A 12,345-nucleotide genomic window follows, 5' to 3' on the forward strand; every position below is an offset into this window, starting at 1 on the left:
ATACGTTTTGTAAATCGCTAGAGTATTGCTCGATGTTAAATTAAATCAAGCCCAGTCAGTCCCGCGGGCGATATTGTTTGATATGATATACAAAACAGACTGGACTCCTATTGGGGTTCCGTATGCAAAATATGCAGACCGTATCCTACTTTCTGATCTGAGGGCTGATTCGCGAACTCTGTGTGTAACAATGAATGATAGCCACCGAAATCATTTCACATTTATTTTTAATCCATTGAAGATTTTCTAGGAATAATATTTTAATATCACTTAGTGAAGCAGCAATGTACAACCAACCAATATCAAATGAGCTCGGTGGCTATCATTCCGTGTTAGACAATTTATTTATTTTATTTATTTTATTTATTTTATATCTAATTAGAACGGCAGTGCCACTTACACTAACTAGATGATTAATAATAAATTTAAATACAAATAAAGGTACAAGAAAAAAGACATAAAATACATAACGATAAAAGATCAAAGAATTTTGAATATGTACGCTGAGAACATTGAATGACATATTCATGCAATGCTCTCAGCGTACTTCAGTAACTCCCGAGCCAGTATTATAGAGCCATCATTAAATGGGTCCCATTGAGCATTATTGTCCAAAAGCGCGTTGAATGATGCTAATGAACGGGGTTATAGGTGACATAGATCTAGCAACAGTGCGATGATGTGGGAGCGAATGAGTTAGCGAATCAGCTGCAGAGATGGCTGTGGGCTAGCGTTACAGAACTCTACCTCTTTATTTTATAAGTACTTATTTAGGTATTAAAAGAAGCGAATTCAAACAAGAAGCCTACAGAAAGATTATCCTATCTCACCCGGAGTTTTCGAGCTGGATGTTCTTACATAAACAATGGCTCGCTTTTAAGCAAAATATGCGTTATTTATGTAGACATAAACCTAGTGCACCCGGGAGACTTAGCCGTTCACAGAGAACAAAGACTTTCTGCCTTTTGAGTCTCATAATCCTTGCTTTGGGCCTTATATTACTGAGGCGGGATGTAAAATACTATTAAAAGTAAATGATGCCTCTGAAATACGTAAGTACCTATACAGGGTGTTACCAGAACGCTACCAAACGAAGACAGGTGATTGATGATTTCTGATAATATGATACCACAAAAAAAAACGCGAAAAAAAATATAAAACAATTCTTTTTAGTTTTGTAAATGTTTACGATCTATTGCAAATAAAACATCTGACTGATAATAGAGGTCATCGAACGTTGCGTAAATAGGCCACTTGGGGTCAATACGTCCGTGTCGTCGGTGGGGCATTGACGCGAGTTTTTCACGCTATACATTGCGGGTTTGAAAATACTAAATCGCTAAAACTACAAAATGAGGCAAATGGTTATTGGTATTGGATTGTGTTTAGGTAGTATAACAATAACGCTAAGTTTTTGCTAGCATTCTATTACACCCTGTATAATAAAATGATAGTACCTAAGTCAATGTCAATTTTTAGAGTTCTTCAGGGATAAAAACCGGTTAAGTGCGAGTCAGACTAGCGCACCGAGAGTTCCGTACTCGAGTATTTTTTCGACATTTTGCACGATAAATCAAAAACTATTATGTATAAACATTAATAAATTTATCTATTTTATATTTATTTTAGAATGTACATGTAAAGCCCTTTCATATGATAACCCACTTACTATAGTTATCTTACTTTGAGAACATTATGGAGAGCTCTCAGTGATGCAGTTTACTTACAGTTTTCCTTCACCGGTAAACCACGTCATATTTAATTTCTTAAAGCACATATAGCTCTGAAAAATTAGAGTTGCCTGCCTAGGATCGACTCTGAATAGCAGTCCAATACCTTAACCAGCAGGCTATGTCTACCTCTGAATGACATTTAATATTTGATATTCAAGAGCACATTGCGTCGCTGCAGCGACAATGGCCAACAAAAGCGCCATTGTGCCGCGTCGCTGCTTGCGTTGTTGATACGGCTTACTGCCACAAACAACACCGTCCCACTGTGGAAACTGGATGACTTAGCGATAGCGACTTTGTATTAAGTATATTATCAATTCATGAAAAATACTTAACAAGATAAAAAAACCGGCCACGTAAGAGTCGCACTTGCACTCGAAGGGTCCCGTATTAAACAAGATGTAACAATTTGTACCTACTTTTAATTTTCATGACGGCCTTAATCGTCTATTCAAAGACAACCTTCCTTTGGGCTTCGCCGCAGTCGGGTAAAAAGTTGCTGCTAGGGAATACTAAAAAAACCGGCCAAGTGCGAATCAGACTCGCGCACTGAGGGTTCCGTACTACAATCGTATTTCATCGACATTTTGCACGATAAATCAAAAACTACTTACTAGATCTCGTTCAAACCAATTTTCGGTGGAAGTTTGCATGGTAATGCACACCATATATTTTTTTTTATTTTATGATTCTCTGGGTTTGATAAAAAAAATATTTGTGTTTCAGTTCTAAGTATGGGGAACCCCCAAAATTTATTGTTTTTTTTTCTATTTTTACTTACCAAGTTTCAACAGTGTAGCTCTTATAGTTTCGGCAAAAAGTGGCTGTGACATACGGACGGACAGACAGACAGACATGACGAATCTATAAGGGTTCCGTTTTTGCCATTTGGCTACGGAACCCCAAAAATACTGTTACCCAGATGAACTACGTTAATATCTCTCAAGGACGGGTTTGTTGTTGCAGGTGTTGTTGTAACTTTTCTTCTCAAAGTCAACAGTTGAGGAGGGTCTCAAATCATTAATTCATCTCGCCCCAATTTTATAAAATCACTTTGTTTTTGTTTATCAAAGACCTCTTCATTTGTACCTATTTCTCTTAATTTATTCTTTTAACTAGTTGACGCCCGCGACTTCGTTCGCGTGGAATTAAGTTTTTAAAAATCTCGTGGAAACTCTTTGATTTTCCGAGATAAAAAGTATCCTATGTCACTCTCCAGGTCTTTATCTATACCCATGCAAAAAATCACGTCAATCCGTTGCACCGTTGCGACGTGATTGAAGGGCAAACCAACAAACCAACACAATTTCGCATTTATAATAACTGATTTGCATGGCATGGCAACCATTTTAAATTTTATATTAGGTATTTTTGATATACCTAGCGGCAGTAGCGCGCTAGCTCTTAGAGTCTTTAAGAGCTAGCGCGCACCACGGAAAATTTCCGTAGGTAGGTAAGTACGTTTTTTCCCGCAAAATCTGTGAACTATAGAATTAGGTACATAGAATTCCCCTTACTGCAGTATTAATTCCGCGCCGAATTTTGATAGATTACAATTCAAAAAACGCACCGCAACTCACCGCATCGTAGTGCGCGCTAGCTTTAAATGTAAAATTCATGTTCTGTCCTTTTTTAGCTAGGCTGTAGGTGTATTAAAATGAAAAAGATGCAGATATTCTAAATTAAGTTTAGTGAAAGAATAGAATCATGATCAGCGCCGATTCTGTTGTCTTTCTCTAAACAAATTATTTAAAATAAAAACAGTTCAAAATATGAATTTCCGAATTGCAATGAATCGCTCAGCGATTAACTCGGCAGTCGGCAGAGGGTAATAACTGTCAAAACGGAAGCGCAGATATTAATCAAAGGGCACTTTCGCAACGAGGTTTTTAATCAGCGAGCAATTAATGTGATTGATTGCCCGGAACGCCTCGCTGATAATTACGTTAAAAGTAATTTCGCGATGTTCAGGTGAAAAGATGTCTATGCCTACTTTGTATGAGTAACGCGATGTTCAGGTGAGAAGATGTCTATGCCTACTTTGTATGAGTAACGCGATGTTCAGGTGAGAAGATGTCTATGCCTACTTTGTATGAGTAACGCGATGTTCAGGTGAGAAGATGTCTATGCCTACTTTGTATGAGTAACGCGATGTTCAGGTGAGAAGATGTCTATGCCTACTTTGTCTGAGTAACGCGATGTTCAGGTGAGAAGATGTCTATGCCTACTTTGTCTGAGTAACGCGATGTTCAGGTGAGAAGATGTCTATGCCTACTTTGTCTGAGTAACGCGATGTTCAGGTGAAAAGATGTCTATGCCTACTTTGTCTGAGTAACGCGATGTTCAGGTGAGAAGATGTCTATGCCTACTTTGTCTGAGTAACGCGATGTTCAGGTGAGAAGATGTCTATGCCTACTTTGTCTGAGTAACGCGATGTTCAGGTGAGAAGATGTCTATGCCTACTTTGTCTGAGTAACGCGATGTTCAGGTGAGAAGATGTCTATGCCTACTTTGTCTGAGTAACGCGATGTTCAGGTGAGAAGATGTCTATGCCTACTTTGTCTGAGTAACGCGATGTTCAGGTGAGAAGATGTCTATGCCTACTTTGTCTGAGTAACGCGATGTTCAGGTGAAAAGATGTCTATGCCTACTTTGTCTGAGTAACGCGATGTTCAGGTGAGAAGATGTCTATGCCTACTTTGTCTGAGTAACGCGATGTTCAGGTGAAAAGATGTCTATGCCTACTTTGTCTGAGTAACGCGATGTTCAGGTGAAAAGATGTCTATGCCTACTTTGTCTGAGTAACGCGATGTTCAGGTGAAAAGATGTCTATGCCTACTTTGTCTGAGTAACGCGATGTTCAGGTGAAAAGATGTCTATGCCTTCTTTGTCTGAGTAACTACAGTACGCGGCAGAAAATAATGTACATAGACCTTTAGAAGGAGTTACCGGTTTTGTAGAGCATTGTCTCTGTCGTTGAGCCCGACAAATGTCACATAAGTACGAGTGACAGAGACAACGCTCTACAAAGCCGAAATCTCATTCTAAAGGTTGATGTACATTATTTTCTACCGTGTACTGTAGCTTGTAGATAAGTCTAAGTACTCTACCTCACTAGCACTGCAATGGTGACTGGTGACGCAACCAGGTCGCGCTACCAACAGAATGTAAAATCTCTATGGAGATCCATGGCCGCCTGGTTGCGCAACTAAACGGACTCCAGTGGCCCTACCGCGGTTGTTTGACAGCTACAATGTCACGATCGCAATCATCTCTGATTGGTTAATGCTCGCTCACTATTGGCTACAATGCATTGTTGCAACAAGAATCGCACAAATTCAGCCAATCAGAACAATTGAGATTGTAATAATGATTGATGCAGGTTTTAGACAATCGCCCTGCTGGTGAGGTATCCCTCTATACAGCTGTATACATTTTGTTGATAGCGCGAGCTACAGGGTGATTCGCTAACTCAGTAATCAAACTAAATGATAGTGACCAAACTCATTTGACATTGGTTGGTTCCACATTGCCGCTTCGCCGAGTGATACCTATACCAAAAGAATTTTTATAGAAAACCTTCAATGGATTAATAATAGCTCAGTGGCTGGAGGTACATAGCATTCAATGTTGAATACTGACTCAGCGAATCATTCAATGTTGAATACTGACTCAGCGAATCATTCAATGTTGAATACTGACTCAGTGAATCATTCAATGATGAATACTGACTCAGCGAATCATTCAATGTTGAATACTGACTCAGTGAATCATTCAATGATGGATACTGACTCAGCGAATCATTCAATGTTGAATACTGACTCAGCGAATCATTCAATGATGAATACTGACTCAGCGAATCATTCAATGTTGAATACTGACTCAGCGAATCATTCAATGTTGAATACTGACTCAGTGAATCATTCAATGATGAATACTGACTCAGCGAATCATTCAATGTTGAATACTGACTCAGCGAATCATTCAATGTTGAATACTGTCTCAGCGAATCATTCAATGTTGAATACTGTCTCAGCGAATCATTCAATGTTGAATACTGACTCAGCGAATCATTCAATGTTGAATACTGACTCAGCGAATCATTCAATGTTGAATACTGTCTCAGCGAATCATTCAATGTTGAATACTGACTCAGCGAATCATTCAATGTTGAATACTGTCTCAGCGAATCATTCAATGATGAATACTGACTCAGCGAATCATTCAATGTTGAATACTGACTCAGTGAATCATTCAATGATGAATACTGACTCAGCGAATCATTCAATGTTGAATACTGACTCAGCGAATCATTCAATGTTGAATACTGACTCAGTGAATCATTCAATGATGAATACTGACTCAGCGAATCATTCAATGTTGAATACTGACTCAGCGAATCATTCAATGTTGAATACTGTCTCAGCGAATCATTCAATGTTGAATACTGTCTCAGCGAATCATTCAATGTTGAATACTGTCTCAGCGAATCATTCAATGTTGAATACTGACTCAGCGAATCATTCAATGTTGAATACTGACTCACCGAATCATTCAATGTTGAATACTGACTCAGTGAATCATTCAATGATGAATACTGACTCAGCGAATCATTCAATGTTGAATACTGACTCAGCGAATCATTCAATGTTGAATACTGACTCAGTGAATCATTCAATGATGAATACTGACTCAGCGAATCATTCAATGTTGAATACTGACTCAGCGAATCATTCAATGTTGAATACTGTCTCAGCGAATCATTCAATGTTGAATACTGTCTCAGCGAATCATTCAATGTTGAATACTGACTCAGCGAATCATTCAATGTTGAATACTGACTCAGCGAATCATTCAATGTTGAATACTGTCTCAGCGAATCATTCAATGTTGAATACTGACTCAGCGAATCATTCAATGTTGAATACTGTCTCAGCGAATCATTCAATGTTGAATACTGTCTCAGCGAATCATTCAATGTTGAATACTGACTCAGCGAATCATTCAATGTTGAATACTGACTCAGCGAATCATTCAATGTTGAATACTGTCTCAGCGAATCATTCAATGTTGAATACTGTCTCAGCGAATCATTCAATGTTGAATACTGACTCAGCGAATCATTCAATGTTGAATACTGTCTCAGCGAATCATTCAATGTTGAATACTGTCTCAGCGAATCATTCAATGTTGAATACTGTCTCAGCGAATCATTCAATGTTGAATACTGACTCAGCGAATCATTCAATGTTGAATACTGTCTCAGCGAATCATTCAATGTTGAATACTGTCTCAGCGAATCATTCAATGTTGAATACTGACTCAGCGAATCATTCAATGTTGAATACTGACTCAGCGAATCTTTCAATGTTGAATACTGACTCAGCGAATTATTCAATGTTGAATACTGACTCAGCGAATCATTCAATGTTGAATACTGACTCAGCGAATCATTCAATGTTGAATACTGACTCAGCGAATCATTCAATGTATATCTATGTAGTCTTATGTATGTCTATTATATTTTATTTGTATGTATTAGTGTATTAACAATATGTATTTTATATTCTTAGTATATGGTTTAGTTTATTTAGCTATTGGTATTAAGGTTTATTTTACACCACCTCCCATTGTCCATTTGTTCGTTTTTTCCCTAGCGTTAAGGTTGTCTGGAAGAGATCGCTATTTAGCGATAAGACCGCCTTTTTGTACGTATTTATTAAGATTTCTTTTTGTAACCTGTCATTTGTGTTTCTGTGGTGCAATAAAGTATATACATACATACATACATACATACATGTTGAATACTGACTCAGCGAATCATTCAATGTTGAATACTGACTCAGCGAATCATTCATTTTTTTTTTTTTTCCTTTACCAAAATTGTAGTTACAAAGTAATGATAAATGAAGGTACGTTGGAAATGCTTAACTCGCTTCGATCCTAGTAAGATAATGCCCTTAATTGTCGTGTCTCCATATCGGAGTATTAATGGCCTCTCAATTCCAATATGGCGGATCAATCTATCTCGTAGATCCTATATCACAGCCGTAATAGATGCAAATTAAAGCAGCAGCGCTGAATTATGCGCAACCTGTCCTAATGCTGAATTAGTTTTGAAACGATTTCTGATTGCTCATCTGTGGAAACGTACAACTTTATATTACGCACGTTCACGCCTGTACTAAACTATTCAATAAAATAATAAAATCATGGAGCCGATTATCTTGTACATCATCATCATCATCATCATGATCAACCCATCACCGGCTCACTACAGAGCACAGAGAAGTGGGTGACTGTGGGTGGTGAAGTGGGTGAAGTGGGTGACTTCTCTCAGAGTGAGAAGGGTTTTGGCCATAGTCTACCACGCTGGCCAAGTGCGGATTGGCAGACTTCACACACCTTTGAGAACATTATGGAGAACTCTCAGGTATGCAGGTTTCCTCACAATGTTTTTCTTCACCGTTAAAGCAAGTGATATTTTAATTACTTAAAAACGCACATAACTTCGAAAAGTTAGAAGTGCGTGCCCGGGATCGAACCCCCGACCTCCGATTGGAAGGCGGACGTCCTAACCACTAGGCTTCCACAGCGCCCCTGTCGTTATCTTGTACACAACCTCTAAACTAAAGTAAATTAACGGGTCTAAATCTAGTGCTATCCGTTTCCGCAAGCAACCCTATGAAAGGGAAAGCAATAGATGTAGACGTGCCATTTTAGTTTAGTTTAGAGATTGTGTACAACGGAATTAGCCACATTACTTAATTTACCATTTAAATATGACTTAACTACACTCGCGACTTTGCCCGCGTGGACTATATAAATTTCAAATCCCCATTTAACCCACTTAGGGGGGAAATTTTGAAAAATCATTTCTTAACGTATACCTACTCTTTACAAATAACACACCCTTCAAATTTCATATTTCTGGAACCAGCGGCTTAGGCCCTGCGTTCATATGAAAGCCAGTCAGTCAGGACATACAGAAGTTAAACTTCCCTTTATTCATCTTCTAAGTTCGTACTAGAAGTAGGCATGTAATTAAGTCTAGTAAAAGAGAAATAGAAGGCAAATAGACAAAAATGTTATTCAGGTTTTGAAAACTTGCAAATAACCATGGTCTGTTAACGTTAGCGAGAGATCTGTCTATTGGACACAGCGAGCTGACGCGGCTGAAAACTAATGAAAGTGCTCATTTCACATAAAGCCGTAATCTTGAGGCGGAACTCAAAAAACGCCTGAAAGCAGATAAAAAGAAAGTTTTAGACCGTATGTTTACACTACTTGGTCCCCAGCTTTGTAGTCACCACCCAGAGCCAGTTCTACCAGAGACGAAGCGCGGAGGCATAAAGCAACTAATTAATTCATCTCTCGGCCCAATATCGCAAAGTGGGCCTTTGTTTTCGTTTATTACGGAGATTGCCCCCTGAACTTGAGCACAGACTTGATTATTTTGTATTTCTGGTAATTCTTACTAATAAATTGTCTTATAATTTCATTTTGAAGTCTTGTCTTGTTTAAATTAATTATATACAAACGTAAATCCAACAGAATTGAAATGTATCTCAAATGGAAGCTTAAAGTGAACGCACACTTATCCGAGCCGAACGCGTCGAACGAATCGAAGTCAAGGAGGCCTCGCACACATATCCGCACCAGAAGAATCGACCGCGCCGAAAGAATCGACTCAAATTAGAATCACTATTTTTTTAAACAATGAAGAAATAGTACTCGCGCTTTGCTTTGTCTTACGCAACTGATAGAATGCGACCGCATAAACCGCGCCGAATCTGATGACGTCATCTGAATTCGTCTAGGATTACAAGATTTTACGTTTCACCAAACCAAACCAAATTCGAGAGTCGAAATACTTCCGCTTTACAGTAAACTGGATCTTAAATGCCTTGTTTTAAAGCTCAAGTTTGTCTACACTTCTACAGCCAGCGCTCCAAGCGGAAACATTGCGAAATTAAAATCAGTGGCATTGAATATTTGACTTCAATTCAATGCTGTTTAGGTCCATTTTACTGTAACGCGGAAGTATTTCGACTCTCGAATTTGGTTTGGTTTGGCGAGACGTAAAATCTTGTACTACGGGTACTAGGGTTCTTGCAGATTCGTACGATTCGACGCGGAGAAGTGTGCGAGGTTTCATGAGATTTCATATGCAGAATTCTAAAATTCGTTTCGTTCGGCTCGTTCGACGCGTTCAGCTCGAATGAGTGTGCGTTCACCTTTGTTATAACTACCCTACTAGTACTTTTTATTTAATAAAAGCGACTCGCCCCGGCTTCGCACGGATAGCTTATTACAATTTCCGTAGGAATCTCTATTTAAAAAAAATATAGCCTATGTCACTCAGGAATAATGTAACTTTCTACTGGTGAAAAAAATTCCTTAAGTAATTCCAGAGATTACCCCCTACAAACAAACATGCAGACTTTACCTCTTTATATTAGTATAGACTATAGGAACAAGAACCCAAGAAAGAATAACTGTAAGTACCTATACAATTTTACATACTAAAATCCAAGCAATAAAGATTACATTGCATATAGCCTAAACACCTCATTATAATAAACATTATCACATACGACGCCAAACCGTAAAAGGGCGTCATTTATGTTAAAACACCCATTTTGTTTCCCTCTCGCAAGTGGGTGCGAATTGAACCTCATATCACACGAGATTTACTAAACCACTTAAGATTCTAAATAATTAATTCATTATAAGATCCATTCCTGTGTGTCACAAACTAAGCTATTCTCACAGTGAGTTTAAAACACGCAATGTACTTCAAAAATCAGAAAGTTTCTCATTGAATTATCATTATAAAAAGTTTAGTACTAGCAATGCTAGTCTAAAAGGGGTTGGGGAAGGTACTATTTTGCGTTTCCTTGCGAACCTTTGAGGGTTTTAAAGACCTTTAATACTTGTTTGAATGATTACAGATCCGGTCTATGCTTCCTTTCAATTCTGTAAAGGGATGTTTTGTATTATTTTGTATTTGGGAGCGTATTACATAACTGAATAGATGTGGGTTCTCCCTTAATAGATATACTCGTAATGCTTAGATTTAAATTTAAATTTTGATTAGGTTTGTGCTTTGTGTAAAGATCATAATCTTATAAATATATAAAAGGAAAAGGTGACTGACTGACTGAATGACTGACTGACTGACTGACTGATCTATCAACGCACAGCTTAAACTACTGGACGGATCGGGCTGAAATTTGGCATGCAGATAGCTATTATGACGTAGGCATCCGCTAAGAAAGGATTTTTGAAAATTCAACCCCTAAGGGGGTTAAATAGGGGTTTGAAATTCGTGTAGTCCACGCGGACGAAGTCGCGAGCATATGCTAGTAAATATAATACGTGATAGTTCCAGATGGCAATGGGGTATGAGGCGGGGGACGCTGCGCACACCCGCGCTATCCCGCACCGATTAGCGCGGGGGCTGTGGGGGTGTGCGGGGCGTCCCCAGCTCTGATTTTCAGCAAGTACAATCCGCACTGGGCCAGTTTGGTGGACTGCGGCCAAACCCTTTTCATTGCTGAGCGGAGATTCATACTCAGTAGTGAGCCAGCGATGGATTGAACGTGATAATAAAAAACCATTATCTTACCTAATTTAACATAACCTCCCTGAGGTACACGATAAGCGTCACGTCTCCCCGTCTCCACACGTGCGCGGTTGATTGATGTACCCTCACACGTGCGCGGTTGATTGATGTACCCTCACACGTGCGCGGTTGATGGATGTACCCTCACATGTATCGTTGCTCACCCTCGCGGTGATTAGCCGGATGACGTGATAGGTTTGTTTCCGCTGTTATCTCTCACACAATTACGTTGACATGAGACACTTATATTCCCACCTACTGTCTACTTATGTTCTTGTTCTTTGTCATTTTCTTATAACTTTACTTTCTGCCTTTCCATTTTGTTTATTATTCACTAGTGAACCGTCCCGGTTTTGCACGGGTGCTTGCTTGCTTGAATTGAAGCGAACCTATTCCACTTTACATTATTTTTATGTAACTTCAACTATTTACGCAGCGCACGCCACGGAATCTAAATATATAAAAGAAAGGATTTTTAAAAATTCAATCCCTAAGGGGGTGAAATACGGGTTTGAAATTTGTGTAGTCCACGCGGACGAAGTCGCGAGCATAATCTAGTCTCTCATATTTTAATTTGCCAAATTGGTTTTTGCCCATGACTGCGTAGAAGGAAGTTAAGTGTTTAGAGATCCCGGCGAGTCTAGCCGAGTAGATCAGCTAGTTGTACCTAATTTAACATAACCTCCCTGAGGCACACGATAAGCGTCACGTCTCCCCGTCTCCATACGTGCGCGGTTGATTGATGTACCCTCATATCACACGTACGCGGTTGATTGATGTACCCTCACATGTATCCACGCGATTGGGATATGTGCACAAAGTCTATAAAACATTTATATGAATAAAGATCAACAAGAATTTGATGGTAATTTATGCAGGATAACACAAAGTGCATTTGAATAGGCCCCTCTGCAATTCTAAACAAAACGTTATTGGGCGGCAGGAAATGCCGTTTTTTTTTTTTTTTTTTATACACTTTATTGC

Source organism: Maniola hyperantus, chromosome 12 (assembly GCF_902806685.2).
Source record: "Maniola hyperantus chromosome 12, iAphHyp1.2, whole genome shotgun sequence".
In the NCBI taxonomy this organism is placed as follows: domain Eukaryota; kingdom Metazoa; phylum Arthropoda; class Insecta; order Lepidoptera; family Nymphalidae; genus Maniola; species Maniola hyperantus.